Here is a 16,923-nt window from a genome sequence, read left to right as displayed (position 1 = left end):
TATAATCACACCCTAATATATGTTCTTGTTCTCTGGGTAACTTAATGAGAACCACTGAGTGCTCTATTGCTACGTCCCCCACACTGACTTCCAACGGTACGCTCACATATCCCACTTGTGAATGTCCTGTGAATCCGCTTAAAACAAGTTTACTTTGAATTTTCCAATCTACTTGACTAACATTGGTGGTGTTTACAGTGGTTCGGGATCCTCCAGTGTCCCAACTGAACGTGACAGAGCGGCCTCCAACTCTACCATTCACTAGGGGTGTCCCTGTGTTATCCCACCGCGTGTCACACACCCATAACAGAGAGGCCTGCGACCGTCATTGTGGTTCGGGGTACGACCCCGAAGACAGTGCTATCTCTAGTATATCTCTAGTATATAGGACCTATTCGGTCCTTCCACAGGTTGGCTCTGGCGTTTGTTCTGGCCTCCTCCCCGATCTGCATTTTCTCGTCTCGGGTTTGGGCATTCTCTTTTGAAATGTCCCTCCTGGCCACAGTGATAGCAGTGGGTCGGTCCGCCCGGAGTTCTCCCTGTTCCTGGGACGGTTCCTCTCCCGATGCCTCTACCCCTTCCTCCTGTCTGAAAGGCTGGGTGGGGTGCCCCCTGTGTACTTCCCCTCCCTTCATTTCTCCAGGTTATTGTCTGATCTTTTACAGGCATCACCTTTCCCCCGGGGCCTTGGAGAATTTTGTTGTTTCCTTCTCCCATGCTCTAACCATCCTCCTGAGTACCCAAGCCTCTGTGTACGTGTCATCAGAGGGATCAAATTGATCGAGTACCCTTCTTGACTCCTCAGTGCCGTGCGACACCAGCGTTCTCAGCCATCGGTTTCTAATCTCTGGCGTTGGATTTGCTCTATCTAGGTTTGCGCCATACACCCCTTGAAACACCGCCCAGATGCGGGCTGCAAACGTGACAGTGTGTTCACCTTTTCTTTGATAGCATTTTGTTAGCGCCTCCACTGGATCCCCTCTGTTAGCGCCCATGACGTTTAATACTTGATCTTTTAAAGCCTCATTTGTGCCTTTACCGAGTTTGTGTTCCTCTGGTAGGGCAGAGTGTATGTGTGGGTGTAGGCACATTATAATTAATTTTCTTTCTTCAGCATCATCTATGCCGTGTATTCCTCTCTGTTGACTGACCGCTTTGAACAGCTCCCTAGGATCATCCCCGGGTGCGCACGTCCCAATATCTTTCGCAATATCCCTCAATTGCTGTCCCCCCCCATTGGAGTGGAATATGTCATACGCGGGCCAGCTGCCACCTGACCATCTGCCCCTATCGCTGCCCTAGTGGTCACAAGGGGGGCCATGGGGGCCAATGGCTCCTTTGGCTCTGTTTCACATGCTGGCGGAGGATCCTCGGGTAGAGAGTCTCCGTCATCATGGCCGTATCTAGCCGCTTCGTCTGCTAACTCATTCCAATCTATGCCACCTTCACCATTCTCCTCACTTCCTTCGGGTGCAAAAGCACAGATTATATCTCTCTGCGTGGCTAGCTGCTCTTGTAGTCCCGCTATGTATTTTTGACACTTTGTGTGATCACCTGTATTACTTCTCTTTTCCTGAGCTGCTCTCTGAATCACATATTGGTTCATATGCATCAAATCCACACTTCTCTGTCCCTGCAAATCAGTTACATTTTCACTAAGGCGGGCTGCCTCCTCACAGAGTTTTAAAATCTCTTCCTCTAGTCTGTTCTGCTCTTTTTTAGCCTGCTGTGGGCATTCTATCCAATCCTCAAGTAAACAGCCGATAGCTACTGACTTCTGTATTTTTAAAAATTTCCCAGCTGACATCTTTGCTTGTGCAATCTTCCAAAGGGCTTCCCCTACGGGTTTTCCCTTGTCGCTAGTGTGACCTGCATACTCCCCGTATTGTGGCTACTTCCCTATTACGTATTTTTGGAGGAATCCCTTCCAATCAAAACAATCCAAGTCTCCAGGGCTTGGAGATTCCCTTTTATTCGTCATCTTATCTCAGTAGCTACAAATTAACCCCTAAGTTCCTGTTCTCTCTATACTTTGCCAATTCGGTTCGGCTCAAGTCTCCCGCTGATTCAATGGAGAGATTGATCCTCGTGCCCACCCAGGGACGCCAATTATGTAAACCGTGGCACAGAGTCAACTCCCCCTTGGCCCCTTTATTCCCTTCACCCACTTGATCCTGGCCGTCACGTGGGACTAAGTCCTCTTAATTCAGGCTCAGGCTGGGTGTTTGGGATATCGGGGTTACAGGAGAGCTACCCTCCACCTAATCCACCAGCTATGGTTAATGGCTTAGTACAAAGAGGAGGAAACTCAGTCCTTTCTTTAACTATCAATTTACTTTATTCACATTGTTGTACAATGTAAGAATCAGGCTTGTACACTTGGTTAGACAAAAGCATGCAACTCAAACTGGGTTATACAGTTAATAACAAAGCTAGCTAGAATTGATAAGCACACCCACTAGGTTCCTCTGACCTTTCCCTGACGTAGTCACGGAAAACAAAGGATAATACCCGAAAAAGGGGAGAGCTGATGCTGGCCAGGCGTTCCGTTTTCTCTCTCTTTTACGTCATCGCCGCTTTGCTGATGCAGCGTCTTCCACTTCCGCAATGGTTGATCTCCGGAGTTTCTCGCTGGCTCTATGTCTGAGATTCTCCATACTTATTCTCTTTCTTATCTCTTCGAGCTGTGCTGTTTCTTTCCTGTTGGTTTAGGCCTGCTCACCTCGTTTGTATCTTCTCCTTATTGGCCCAGGCCCAAAGACCCCAGTATCACACCGTGTCCAAATAAGGCTCTATTCCTGTGATCTCTCCCTTGTCTTTCACATAAATTAATTAGTTCAAACTGGTTTTTACCAGCACAGGCTGAGTGTCTGAGCTCAGGTTACTTTAGTTCATGAGCTGTTCAACAGTGTCTGAGCTCGGGTTACTTCAGTTCATGAGCTATGCACCAGTTTGTAACAGACTCTGTACTTCTTGCAGCCCCTGGTCAACAGCCTGATGGCTGTTAATTGGCCGGCTCCAACGGAATACTAAACTTCAGTCCGCCCCTTGCCCGTCCAACAACAGCACGTTTCCCTCCCACCATCGGGACCTCGGGCCTACCGAGAAAATTCCAGCCAATGAGTTTTGCAGTGCCCTTAGTGAGTCCTCATATAATTGATTAAATCCAGCTGCTGCTAATGAAATATATAAAATCTCAATAAGTTGCTGTTGACTATTTTATCTTCAGAAGAGATTTATTCTGACATTCAGATTGATTATCTGCATTAACTGTTTAGATAGCTGGGGTAAAATTGCCTGTCTGAATGAAACTTTGTTTTCTAAACATTTTCTTTCCACCTTTGATAGGTTAACTGAAATATGATTTATATAATATATATTTGGTAGGTTATATTATATATTCCAATCAGTTAGAATTGTCTATTTCCATATAATTTCTCTAAATCCCTTGCACATGATTTTTGAAGAATTGCATTGCACATTAAGGTGTTTGGGCATTTTGCCCAAACTTTCACTTTCTACTTGTCTCTCCCACTCATTCACTCAACACAATACTTCCCTCATTCACTACTGCCTTGCCTGGCCACACAATGCTATGTCTCTTCCCACTTCACAGAATCACAGAATTGTTACGGCAAAGAAGGAGGCCATTTGTCAGTCACGTCTGTGCCAGCTCTCTGAAGGAGGGATTTACCTAGTGCCATTACCCTGCCTTCTCCCCGTAGCCCTGCACATTCCTCCTTTTCAGATAATAATCCAATTCCCTCTTGAATGCCTCGATTGACTCTGTCTCCACCACACTCTCGGGCAGTGCATTCCAGATCCTAACCTGCATGAAAATGTTTTTCCTCATGTCATCATTGCTTCTTTTGCTAATTATCTTAAATCTGTGTCCTCTTGTTCTCAAACCTTCCACCAATGAAAACAGTTTTTCTCTATCTACTCTGTCCAGACTCCTCATGATTTTGAATACCTCTATCAAATCCCCTCTCAATCTTCTCTTCTCCAAGGAAAACACTCCCAACATCTCCAAACTATCCATGTAACTGAAGTTCCTCATCCCTGAAACCATTTGCATGAATCTTTTCTACATTCTCTCTAATGCCTTCAAATCTTTTCTGAAGTGTGGCGTCCAGAACTGGACATAAAACTCCAGTTGAGGCCAAACCAGGGTTCTGTATAAGTTTAAAATAACTTGCTGGCCATTTTAATTCACTACCCTGCTCCCATGCCAACATTTCTGTCCTTGGTCTGCTGTCATGTTCCAGTCAACCTCAAAGCAAGCTCGAGGAGCAGCACCTGATCTTCTGACTAGGCTCTCTGCAACCTTCTGGACTCAACACTGAGTTCAACCATTTCAGAGCATGACTTTCTTTTATCTTATCTTCTTTTATTTTTTAACCATGGACCTGTCTTAAACATGTTTTTCAGATTTTTGCTTTTGGACAGAGCTGTTCATTATTCTGCCATTAACACTCTCTCTGGACAAATGCTTTGCCTTTTAATACAACTATTAGCACTCCTTTTGCCTTTGCTCCGTGACATCTTTGTGACTTAATCTCTCCTGCCCTTTGCCCTGTCACACACCTTCCCTTTTGTTCTTCTTCCCCCCCACTTTTCACTTGCTTGAAACTTATTATATTTCGAACCTTTGCCAATTCTGATGTAAGGGCACAGACCTGAAATGTTGGGCTGAATTTTACGACCCCCCAAAGAGCAGGAAGTTGGCGGGGTGGGGGGGGGGGGTGGAGAGCGTAAAATGGAGCGGGATGCAGGGAGGCTACTTAACGGCCTTCGCCCACCTCCATAGGGATTTTACCCATAGCTGGTCAGGCCGCCGAGGACCAAGAGAAGCCACCTGACATAAGCAGGCGGCTCTCGACTGGCCCTGATGGAGGGCCACCCCCGCTACCCCAACCACCCCAACACCCAACCTGCCCCCTTCCCCTCAATCGACCACCCTTGTCTCGCCGGGGCCTGAGCGATTACCCCCGGTGAGGCAACCAAAACTTACCTTGGTTCCGGGGTCCCCTGACATCTTTTCTTCACGCTTAGCTGTAGTCCCAGCAGTGACCACCGCTCCTGGTGGCGCTGTTGGGACAATTAGCTGCTGGCCCGCTGATTGGCCGGCAGCTCCATTAGGTGGGTCTTCCTACTTCAAGTGCGCGGAAGTCCTGCCTCAGAGCAATTAAAGCCCGGGGACCCGCAAAACACAGGTCAGATCCCCAGGCGAAGCGGAAGCGGGTTTGCCACCAACTTTTCAGTCGGTGGCCAGCTCCCATCCGCCTAGATAAAATCCCTGCCGTTAACTCTGTTTCTTTCTCCACAGATGCTGCCTAACTTGCTGAGTATTTACAGTACTTTCTGTTTTTATTTCAGGTTTCCAGCCTCCGCAATATTTTGCTATTATTTAAGATAACTTCCTAGCTTTTGTACTTCATGCCCCTATTAAAAAGTTTAGGTTGTATGCTTTATTAACAGTCTCTCAACCTGCCCTGTCACCTTCAATGACCTATGCACATATACACCCATGTCCCTCTGCTCCTGCACCCCCTTTAAAATTGGACCCTTTATTATATGTTGTCTCATCATGTCCTTCCGACCAAAATTAATCACTTCACACTTCTCCGCATTAAATTCCATCTGCCACTCATCCACCTTTTCCACCAACTTGTTTATGTCCTTTTGAAGTTCTATGCTATCCTCTTCACAGTTCACAATGCTTCCAAGTTTCGTATAATCTGCAAATTTTGAAATTGTGTCCTGTACACCAAGGTCTAGGTCATTAATATATATCAGGAAGAGCAAGAGTCCCAACACTGATCCCTGGGGAACTCCACTACAAACCTTCCTCCAGTCCGAAAAACATCCATTAATCACTACTCTCTGTTTCCTGTCACTCAGCCAATTCCGTATCCATGTTGCTACTGTCCCTTTTATTCCATGAGCTATAACTTTGCTCACAAGTCTGTTGTGCAGCACTTTATCAATTGCCTTTTGGAAGTTCATGTACACCACATCAACCATATTACCCTCTGTACCTCATCAAAAAACTCCAGGAGGTTATTTAAACACAATTTTCCCTTAAAAATCTCTTTCTCTTTCTCCAAGTCCTTCAGGTACATTGCAGAAGCACAGACTCCAGGGGAGAACCTTTCCAAGCTCACTTGGTCACACTCACCCAAGCATCAGTGCAGAAATCAGCAGCCTGCATGCTTTGGATAGTGAATTAGAGGAGTCTACACGAGATAATTCACTAAGCACAAGTGAGCAGGAGCAAATGTATGTGGAAAGAACAGGCCAGGTAACAGCTCACTGGAGGGCAAGCTCACGTCCTAGCTCTGCAAAGCAGGACAGAGATAAAGATGTCATAGGCAAACCCTGTTCAAAAAGATGCTTTCTCTGCACCAGTAATTGATCAATGGATTTGAATTGTTTACCAGGGAGCGTGGAAGGATCCGGAGTTCTAACACGTGTTGTTGAATTGCATTTCATGAAGAATTTAATACCAGCTCATTAAAGCAATGAATTTGGGTGCTCAGAAAAGGAACTGCTTTTCTGTATATCTCAATCAGTAACCATATCAAATACAGGTCAATGCAATTGTAGGATCCCTGTCAGTATGACACAATTTCAGTTTTAGAAAAGCTCCACTGATGTAAAGTCACCATTTCCCTACTCAAACTATTCTTTTGAAGGAGATCGTTGGCCTGGCTTGAAACTGCCCAAATGCATGTAATTTAGAATGCAAAACATCTGTCCGAGATGGGAATCTGTCATCTCACCTGTCAACATCTGTTCTAACACAGTTTAGATCAGAAAATCAGCAACACAGGAACCCCTCAGAAAGAGACTGCATTTCCCCAAAGGACAAAATTCATTCTTTGGATTCACTGGAAACCTGGTTCCCTGTGTGCACTCCTTGATAGGGTTATTTCAGAACAGTTGCTGGCCAAAAAAAACTGTCTTAAAATCCTTTCTAGCAGAGCCTACAAGGACTTGTTACTACAATACCACAGTCTATTCGTGTGTAACTGCAACTGAGGCTGGTAAAAAAAACAAAATATCTCACCTACAAAGATGATGCTTACAGAAAATGCATTAAAACCATTGAGTTTGAACCAGGTTTCACCAGAGTGATACCAAGGAGGAGAACTTTAGTTACAGGGAAACATGTGGAATGCTGAGACTATTTCTACTGGAGCAGAGACTGACAAGATATAATAGAAGATTATAAAGAACTTTTATAAAATGAATAGGGTCACACTATTTTCTATAATTATTCATTAATCACTAATTAAAAATATCTAAATGAAGAGAAAAGCATTCGAAGTATCCAATATGGAAGACCATGTTTAACTTCGTTGAGGAGGTGATAGATATGGTGGATGAGAGAAATACAGCAGATGCTATGTACATAGACTTTCACAAAGCCATTGACAAGGTACCACACAAGTGGTGCTCATAAATTTAAAATTGCCATTAACAGAGTGAGGAGACAGATCAGTGGAAATTTCTTTATTCGGAAAATTGATAGAGCATGTAATTCTTTGCCGTGATCACGAATTGAGGCACAGACCATTTTCAAGAGGGATCTGAATAGATATTTGAAAAAGAATAACATACTGGGCTATGGGGAAGAGAATTGTTACTATTGTGTTAATAATGTTTAAAATTCCTCCACCAGCTCAGCCAAAGTGAGTGAGATGGGAAAGTGAGACTGAGCCTCTGAGTTTGCACTTCATTAATTTTTCACAATACCCATCCTGAGAGAGATTATAACAGCAGAGGATGACATGTTGCAGTGTTACTGCTAGAAGTGTATCACAAAGGAACAAGCACAACAACAAAAAGTAAGTGGCCTGCAGGTAAACACAGAGAAATACAAGAGAAAAACAAAACAAGAATAGATTGCTGCAACCTACTCTGGTGAACAACAATAGGGGCAGTTTAAACCCCTTCTGGCAGAAAGTGTGCAGGCGGGCACATCCTTTCTGTCGTGCAGAGTCCAAAATTGTACACCGTATTTCATCTGTGGTCTCACTAAATTCCATTAACTTTTTATCGCCTTATCTATTTGAGGTGCTGCTTTCAATGTCTTGTGAACCAGAACCCTAAATCCCCCTGCAAAGTAAAATAATTACTTACTTATTTGTAACCAAAATATATGACTTCATATTTACTAATATTGAATTCCATCTGCCATTGCTTTTCCCATTCCACCATCTTATCAATATCCCCTTTAGTCATTAGAATTAGTTACCATGCCTCCTATTTTAGTATTGTCTGCAAATCTGGAAACCACTCCCTATAGCCCTGTATCTAAGTCGTTGATATACACAGTAATTGGAAGCGGTCCAAGAACAGAACCCTGTGGGAAATCACTATCCACTTTCAACTGGTCCCACAAGCTATTCTGTTGCCTGTTTCCTCCCATATATCTAGCTTTTAATCCAATTTGCTACCCATTCCTCAATTCCATAACCTTTAATCTTCTCCAGTAGTCTTCTGTGTGGTACCTTGTCAATGGCTTTGTGAAATTCCATGTACATAGCATCTGCTGTATTTCACTCATCCACCGTATCTATCACCTCCTCAAAGAACTCAATAAGGTTTGTCAAACATGGTCTTCCTTTCTGAAATCCATATTGGATATTTTGAATGCTTTTCTCTTCATTTAGATATTTTTAATTAGTGATTAATGAATAATTAATGATTAATGACAGTCCTTGAGAGGGTGCAGAGGAGATTTACCAGAATGGTTCCCAGGAAGCGCATGGGTGGCACAGTGGCGCAGTGGTTAGCACCGCAGCCTCACACCTCCAGTGACCTGGGTTCAATTCTGGGTACTGCCTGTGTGGAGCTTGCAAGTTCTCCCTGTGTCTGCGTGGGTTTTCGCCGGGTGCTCTGGTTTCCTCCCACCACCAAAGACTTGCAGGTTGATAGGTAAATTGGCCATTATAAATTGCCCCTAGTATAGGTAGGAGGTAGGGGAATATAGGGACAGGTGGGGATGTGGTAGGAATATGGGATTAGTGTAGGATTAGTATAAATGGGTAGTTGATGGTCGGCACAGACTCGGTGGGCCGAAGGGCCTGTTTCAGTGCTGTATCTCTAAATAAATAAAAAAAGATGCAGAATTTTAGCTGGAAGGTTCGGTTGGAGAAGCTGGGGTTGTTCTCTTTTGAGCAAAGGAGATTGAGGGGAGGTTTGATAGAGGTGTATAAGATTCTGACAGGTTTAGACAGGGTAGACAAAGAAAAGCTGTTGTCATTAGATGATGGTACGAGGACCAGGGGATACAGATTTTGGGTTTTGGGCAAGAGATGCAGGGAGAATGTGAGGAAGAACTTTTTTACACAGCGAGAGGTAATGACCTGGAACTCGCTGCCTAGGAGAGTGGTGGAAGTGGAGACAATGAATGATTTCAAAAGGAAATTGTAAGGGCACTTGAGGGAAATAAAGTTGCAGAGCTAAAGGGATAGAGCAGGGGAATGGGGCTGATTGGATTGCTGTACAGAGAGCTGGCATGGACTTGATGGGCTGAATGGCCTCCTTCTGTGCTGCTATGGCTCTCTATGATTGCATATCATCAACACTCTGCAGTCAACTGTGGAGAGTATAGTCACCTCAGTGGATACTGCAGCTGAGCACTCCATACAGATGTATCTGACATCAGCAATCGCATCTCCCAGGCTTGGGCCTCAGCCTTCTCCTCTGCCTGGGACATGTTCCAAGACCAATGGAAAGCAACTTCAGTCGGATCACTGATCTCGCATTGTCTGCTCTCCCGCAGATCAGTGGGAGTGCCAAATTGCAGCCCAATACCAGGGGCAGTGCAACGGAATGGAACATGTAGTCATCATTCAGGATGACAACACATCGGGACCCTTGACTTTCCCTGAACCAATGCCAGCTCCAGTGATGGAAAGGCAACTGAGCCAGGCTGCTCTGGCAGCCACCGAGGTGCTACAGTCTGTAGCCGGCCCTTCCTTGTTCCTAAAGGTCACCGACCACAAGCATCTCAATAGCCCTCCTCTGAGCTACCGCTTCCTTTCACCTCTCAAGCTGAAGCCACTTGGGGGGGATCATCTTGAAAGTAGCACCAAAGTAGGTAAAAGAGTACCTAAGACAAGAAGCTATGGCTTATACCAGGGTGATAATTAGTCTTAGGTGTTAGTATAAGGCATTAAAATTATAATCCTTTGCAGAGAATGCTCCTATCGCAGCTGATAACACGGCAATGTTAGTTGATGTATCAATGTTGGCCTTTGGGATATTGCAGGATGAAAGAACTGGGACAGATGTTGGACATGACGGTTAATGCAGGGGGGCAGGGATTGTTCAGATAAAGTGCTCTTCAATGAGCCGAAGAGCACTAATGGTCGGCAAGTGTTTGAAAACACTCACTTCCTCATCATTCACTGTATCTTCAGTGTTACCTCCTTCATCAAGCTGAATATCCTCATCACCGGTAGCTCCATTGGTTGTCCTTTTTGCAAGGCAGAGCTACGCAGCAAACAGCAGCAACTTTTGTACAGGATACTTTTTGTGGCCTATATTGCCGATAGCCACCAGGCAGCCGAATTGTTGCTTGAGGACTCTAATGATCTAATGGTTTGCTTGACGTGGGCTGTAGTTAAGCCATGGATTCTGATTGCAGTTCAGTTCAGCCACTGAGAATGAGTTCCTGAGAAATGTCAGGAGCGATGCGTGAGGGAAATACCCTCATCCACATGCAGCCAACCTCTCACATGTTGTGCAGGGGCAAGGAGTGGCAGGGGTAGGGGGTGGTGGATGGAGAATTGCTGCACTGTAAAAGTGTCATGGCAGGTGCCAAGAACAAAGAACAAAGAACAAAGAAAATTACAGCACAGGAACAGGCCCTTCGGCCCTCCAAGCCTGCGCCGATCCAGATCCTCTATCTAAACATGTCGCCTATTTTCTAAGGTTCTGTATCTCTTTTCTTCCTGCCCATTCATGTATCTGTCTAGACACATCTTAAAAGACGCTATCGTGCCCGCGTCTACCACCTCCGCTGGCAACACGTTCCAGGCACCCACCACCCTCTGCGTAAAGAACTTTCCATGCATATCCCCCCAAAACTTTTCCCCTCTCACTTTGAACTCGTGACCCCTCGTAATTGAATCCCCCACTCTGGGAAAAAGCTTCTTGCTATCCACCCTGCCTATACCTCTCGTGATTTTGTACACCTCAATCAGGTCCCCCCTCAACCTCCGTCTTTCTAATGAAAATAATCCTAATCTACTCAACCTCTCTTCATAGCTAGCGCCCTCCATACCAGGCAACATCCTGGTGAACCTCCTCTGCACCCTCTCCAAAGCATCTACATCCTTTTGGTAATGTGGCGACCAGAACTGCACGCAGTATTCCAAATGTGGCCGAACCAAAGTCTTATACAACTGTAACATGACCTGCCAACTCTTGTACTCAATACCCCGTCCGATGAAGGAAAGCATGCCATATGCCTTCTTGACCACTCTATTAACCTGCGTTGCCACCTTCAGGGAACAATGGACCTGAACACCCAAATCTCTCTGTACATCAATTTTCCCCAGGACTTTTCCATTTACTGTATAGTTCACTCTTGAATTGGATCTTCCAAAATGCATCACCTCGCATTTGCCCGGATTGAACTCCATCTGCCATTTCTCTGCCCAACTCTCCAATCTATCTATATTCTGCTGTATTCTCTGACAGTCCCCTTCACTATCTGCTACTCCACCAATCTTAGTGTCCTCTGCAAACTTGCTAATCAGACCACCTATACTTTCCTCCAAATCATTTATGTATATCACAAACAACAGTGGTCCCAGCACGGATCCCTGTGGAACACCACTGGTCACACGTCTCCATTTTGAGAAACTCCCTTCCACTACTACTCTCTGTCTCCTGTTGCCCAGCCAGTTCTTTATCCATCTAGCTAGTACACCTTGGACCCCATGCGACTTCACTTTCTCCATCAACCTACCATGGGGAACCTTATCAAATGCGTTACTGAAGTCCATGTATATGACATCTACAGCCCTTCCCTCATCAATCAACTTTGTCACTTCCTCAAAGAATTCTATTAAGTTGGTAAGACATGACCTTCCCTGCACAAAACCATGTTGCCTATCACTGATAAGCCCATTTTCTTCCACTTGGTTATATTGTTTTATCACAGATTAACAGCCATAAAGGGGGGCGCTAAAGAGTGGTGAGTCAAAGAGACTTAGCTGTTGGCAGGAAAAAAGACAGAAGCGCAAGGAGAGAGCCAACTGTGTAACAGCCCCGGCAACCAATATTATCTGCAGCGCCTGTGGAAGAGTCTGTCACGCTAGAATTGGCCTTTATAGTCACTCCAGGCGCTGCTTCACAAACCACTGACCACCTCTAGATGCTTACCCATTGTCTCTCAAGACAAGGAGGCTAAAGAAGAAGAAGAAGAAGATTTATCACAGATTAACTGGGTTCAGTTTGTAGCACTCTTACCTGTTCAAGGCCCACTCCCAGGAATTGAGCACACAATATAGGAGAACACTTGGAGGCAGCAACGAGGCAATGCTGCATTTTTGGAGGTGTTCCTTTTTCAAGGAAATTTTCAAGTGGGTATAAAATAACTTTTTTTTTGATTAGGGACAGGAAGTTTTCCTGGTGTCCTTGCCAATAATTATTCCTCAATCAACATCACTAAAAAACAGAATAAGTAATCACTTGTCTCATTTGCTTTTGAACAATTAGCTGCTGCTACGTTACAATAAGACATCCAAAGTAATCAACTGGTTTTGAAACACATTGAGGCATCCTTAGATCATGATAGACTGTTATTTAAACACAAATTATTTTGTTCATTGATATACTGTAACTTACAGAACTGTGAAAATAACTTTGGCTTTCTTTCCAGAGAGAAGATAATGATAGTACATAGACTGTTGCCGAAAGTGCGTTGCCCTATAAATCTTATTTCCAATAGAACCCTAAGAAGATGCTTCATTGAAACAAACAAACTAAACTGCAAAACAGGATATATTGGAGCTGATTGCGTCTGCAGATCTCTGCAGTAAATTGAAATTGATATTGTCTCAGGAGTGTTAGAGGCATATAACCGTGAATGAGGCTGACATTTCTTCTCAGTTGCATTTATGAGTTGTAATAAAAACAATTTTTTAAAAAATTAGATGATGTGGTTTTATACAAGTGACTGATTTAAGAGGGAATTGGCAGCCAAGACATTTTGTGCTAAAAAAAGAGGGAAGATGGAAGTAAGCACAATAAAAATATTGATCTTTGAGCTATTTATTTATGGAAAGGTTGGATCTTGATGCAGTCTAATTGAAAGCAACACTTGCCCAATAGAATACCAGATCTAAAATTAAATTCAGCAGCCTCAGCTATATAGTTGAAAGTTTACTTAAATAATAACATTTGCTATTTGGTAGTCTCTTGGCACAATCCACATCAACTTTTTTAGTTAAAAAGGGCTGCAGATTAACATACTCATATCGTAACTTGGAAGATTTTGAAGGCAAGTGCATGACTTGTAGTGGATTCTATTGTTCTTTTTAATGGAGGAAAGCTGATGAATTTTTGTGCCCTTCAACACAAAATAAATCAATGCTCAGAAAACAAAAACATTTCCAAAACATCATATAGCCCAGCATGAAACACCAGTAAAAATGCTTCTATATAGCTCCTAAAATGTACCTTAACTTCAGCCTCAGAATCATATCCCCAATCAGGAATTGTTCATATTTCACAATGACCTTCTGTGTCATTTCATTAAGTAATATAGCCAATGAATGCTGAACTAAACAGCTGTATTTATGTCATGTGAACAACGTAATCTAATTATATTAAAGAAGAGAAGCTAGAGAAGGAAAATCTTGTGCAAGAAACTTAATGATGCTGGAATTGTGCAGTATCAGTCAGAAGATTAAGAGAAGATTTGATAGAGGTGTTCAAAATCAGGAGGGGTCTGGATAGAGTATATAGGGAGAAATTGTTTCTGTTGGCGGAAGGATCGAGAACCAGAGGACACTGATTTAAGCTGATTGGCAAAATAACCAATGGCAACATGAGGAAAAACTTTTTTTGTACACAGTGAGTGGTTAGGATCTGGAATGCACGCCTGAGAGTGTGGTGGAGGCAGATTCAATCAAAGCCTTGAAAAGAGAATTGGATAATTATCTGAAGAGAAAAAAAATTGCAGGGCTATGGGGAAAAGGTGAGAGAGTGGGACTAAGTGAGTTACTCTTGCAGAGAGCTGACATGGACACAACAGGCTGAATGGCCTCCTTCTGTGCTGTAACCATTCTATTCTTCTATAATCTCAAAGAGAAAGATAAATTCGGACCTTGTTGTAATAGCCTCTTTATTGAAATACATAGAAGTTATAACATGAAAACAGGCCATTCAGCCCAACCAGTCCATGCCAGCATTTAGCTCCCATGTGAGAAAATAACCATAATCACATTTACCCACACTGTTTTAAATTTCCCTTTATCACCTTTCTCTTCATCGACTTCTCCAAACTAATCTTGAATGTTGACATTGTTTCTGCAGCATAGCCTCACAATCTCTGTGTGAAGAGGTTTCTCTTGCTCTCTGTTCTAAATTGCTTGCACTTAATCTTGCATCTATGCCCACTTGTCTAGACACACAACTACTGGAAACTGTCTGCTTTTCCAATACTTACATGGCCTTGCCCCTCCCTATCGCTGTAATCTCCTCCAGCCCTACAGCCCTTCAAGATACCTGTGTTCCTCCAATTCTGGCCTTTTGAGCATCTCCGATTTTAATAATTCCACCATTGGCAGCTGTGTCTTCTCGTGCTTAGAATTCCCTCCCAAAACCTCACTGCCTCTCACTCTTTCTTTAAAACGTTTCTTAAAAACTACCTCTGTAACTGAGCTTTAGATCATCTGTCCTAGTATTTCCTTATGTGGCTTGGTGTCAATTTTGTTTTTTGATAAAACTGCTGTGAAGTGCCTCAAGATGTTTTACTACATTGTTACGACCGAGGTGGGAGGACTGCACTATTTATTCTAGTTCCACTTCTCCACAGGTCACAACATCTATTTAAATTTTTTCCCACTTACCGATACGGTCAATCATAGACTTTATTTTTATCCAAGAATAAAACACACCAACCAGGTGTCTTTAATGAACAACAAAGTTATCAGTTTATTATAAACGAGTAATGAAGCAAAGCATAAACACACAAACACACAGATTGAAATATTAAAGTTCCCTTTTTACCTTTGCCCGTTGCACTCACACACACATCCATACACTGGTTAACTGGAAAAATAAAGGGATTTGCATTTTAGAGCTTTATTACAAAAAAGACAAAAAAAATCTGGGTTAAATACTTGCTAATTCTTGAAGAAGAAAGAGAAGATATGGAAAGATGTCCTTTGTTTTAGTTTGATGTCCCAAATACGTATAGGTGGCTGTCACTGGGATCGTCCTAGAACAGTTCTTTTCAGGTGACATTGAAGATCAGTTTGGGTAGGCTTTCAGGATATGCAGCAATGGAGGTTTCAGACACAGGTCTTACAGGAGGAATGCAGCCACAGTTTCAGTCTGCTTCTTATACTTACTTCTCAATCTTGCTTTTCAGCTCCTCGAGAGATGGAAAACTGGCAGGCCTTTTCCAAACTGCTGGAATAGACTGAGTTGGGGTGGTTTGTTCTTCTTGGCAAGTTTTCTCCAACTCCTTTTCAAACCACTGTTCATCCCCAACTGCCTTTTGTAACAATTCAAAGTGAAACCAAAAACATTCCAGAAGTCAAGCCTCCTGACCTCTATAAACCTTGACCTGTCACTTCTTTGTAAACATCTCCCCAAGTCAGAAACAACCCCTGCTGGATAATTATTTGAAGACAGGTGCCTCCCAGTAACTGATTTTAGCATTGCTTGATCCTTCCAGTAATTGTTTGTTTTCTCAAAATAAACCAATGTCCAGCTCTAAAATACATCAGTTCTCAAAAAATACTTAAAAATATAGAAGCACCCGTGACAACATTAAAGGTGCTAAATAAATACAAGTTGTTGTGGTTGCGTTAATCTAGCCTGTTCCATCTTAAAGTGCTGTATACTTCAGTTAGGCATGTGAATATTAGCTCTCTTTGAAAATTACTGCCATATATCTGAATTTTTAACTTGTAACCTGGTACATGTTGTTTTCCCAACCCCTCTCTGTTTTGGTCGATATTGCAGAGTATAGAGTGATATGACAGAAGTGTTTAATATTGAATAATAAAACTTAAACTCTTCTATCATATTGCTCCATAAGCTGCAATGTCGACCAAAACTAGAAAAGGATGGCAGAACAAATGCAGCAGATTGCGAGTTAAGGGTTCTGATCTATGCTAATTCAAGTGTCCTATTGAGATGACTTTGTATAGTATATAGCATTTTACACATATGTGCATCACTATAGAATTGTATTATGGGCTATTAAATGCATTAGCTGCCACTATGTGCTGTCTGATTCATTGTTTTTATTAATGACAGTATGCTGAGACAAAGAGCTTTTTTTAAAACTTTCTAGTCATCCACACTTCTGTAGATCATGTGGTTTAAAGGCAACCAGAACATTGATAGTGGAGAAATGTGAACTAATTTACCTGGGAAACTACTGTACAAAGCACCTTCTCTGTGGCCTCAGCAATGAATGATTTTCACATTTCTTAGCATTCTCATCATTATAGACTCATGACTAATTAACCTTACTGAAACCAGGACCTATATTTAAATTTGTTCAAAACTAACTGTGGGTGACAATATATTTCAGTTTCCAAGGCAGGTTCTTCTGTGTGTAAGCATTCTAAGATATCTCGCAAGCTGATTTATTTGAGAACATTGATCTTTTAACAGACAAAATGGAATAATCAGAGACAGTAGGGGTAATTTAAT

The sequence above is a fragment of the Heterodontus francisci genome, chromosome 37 (genome assembly GCF_036365525.1).
Source record: "Heterodontus francisci isolate sHetFra1 chromosome 37, sHetFra1.hap1, whole genome shotgun sequence".
Taxonomy (NCBI): domain Eukaryota; kingdom Metazoa; phylum Chordata; class Chondrichthyes; order Heterodontiformes; family Heterodontidae; genus Heterodontus; species Heterodontus francisci.
This window is presented reverse-complemented; position numbering follows the sequence as displayed.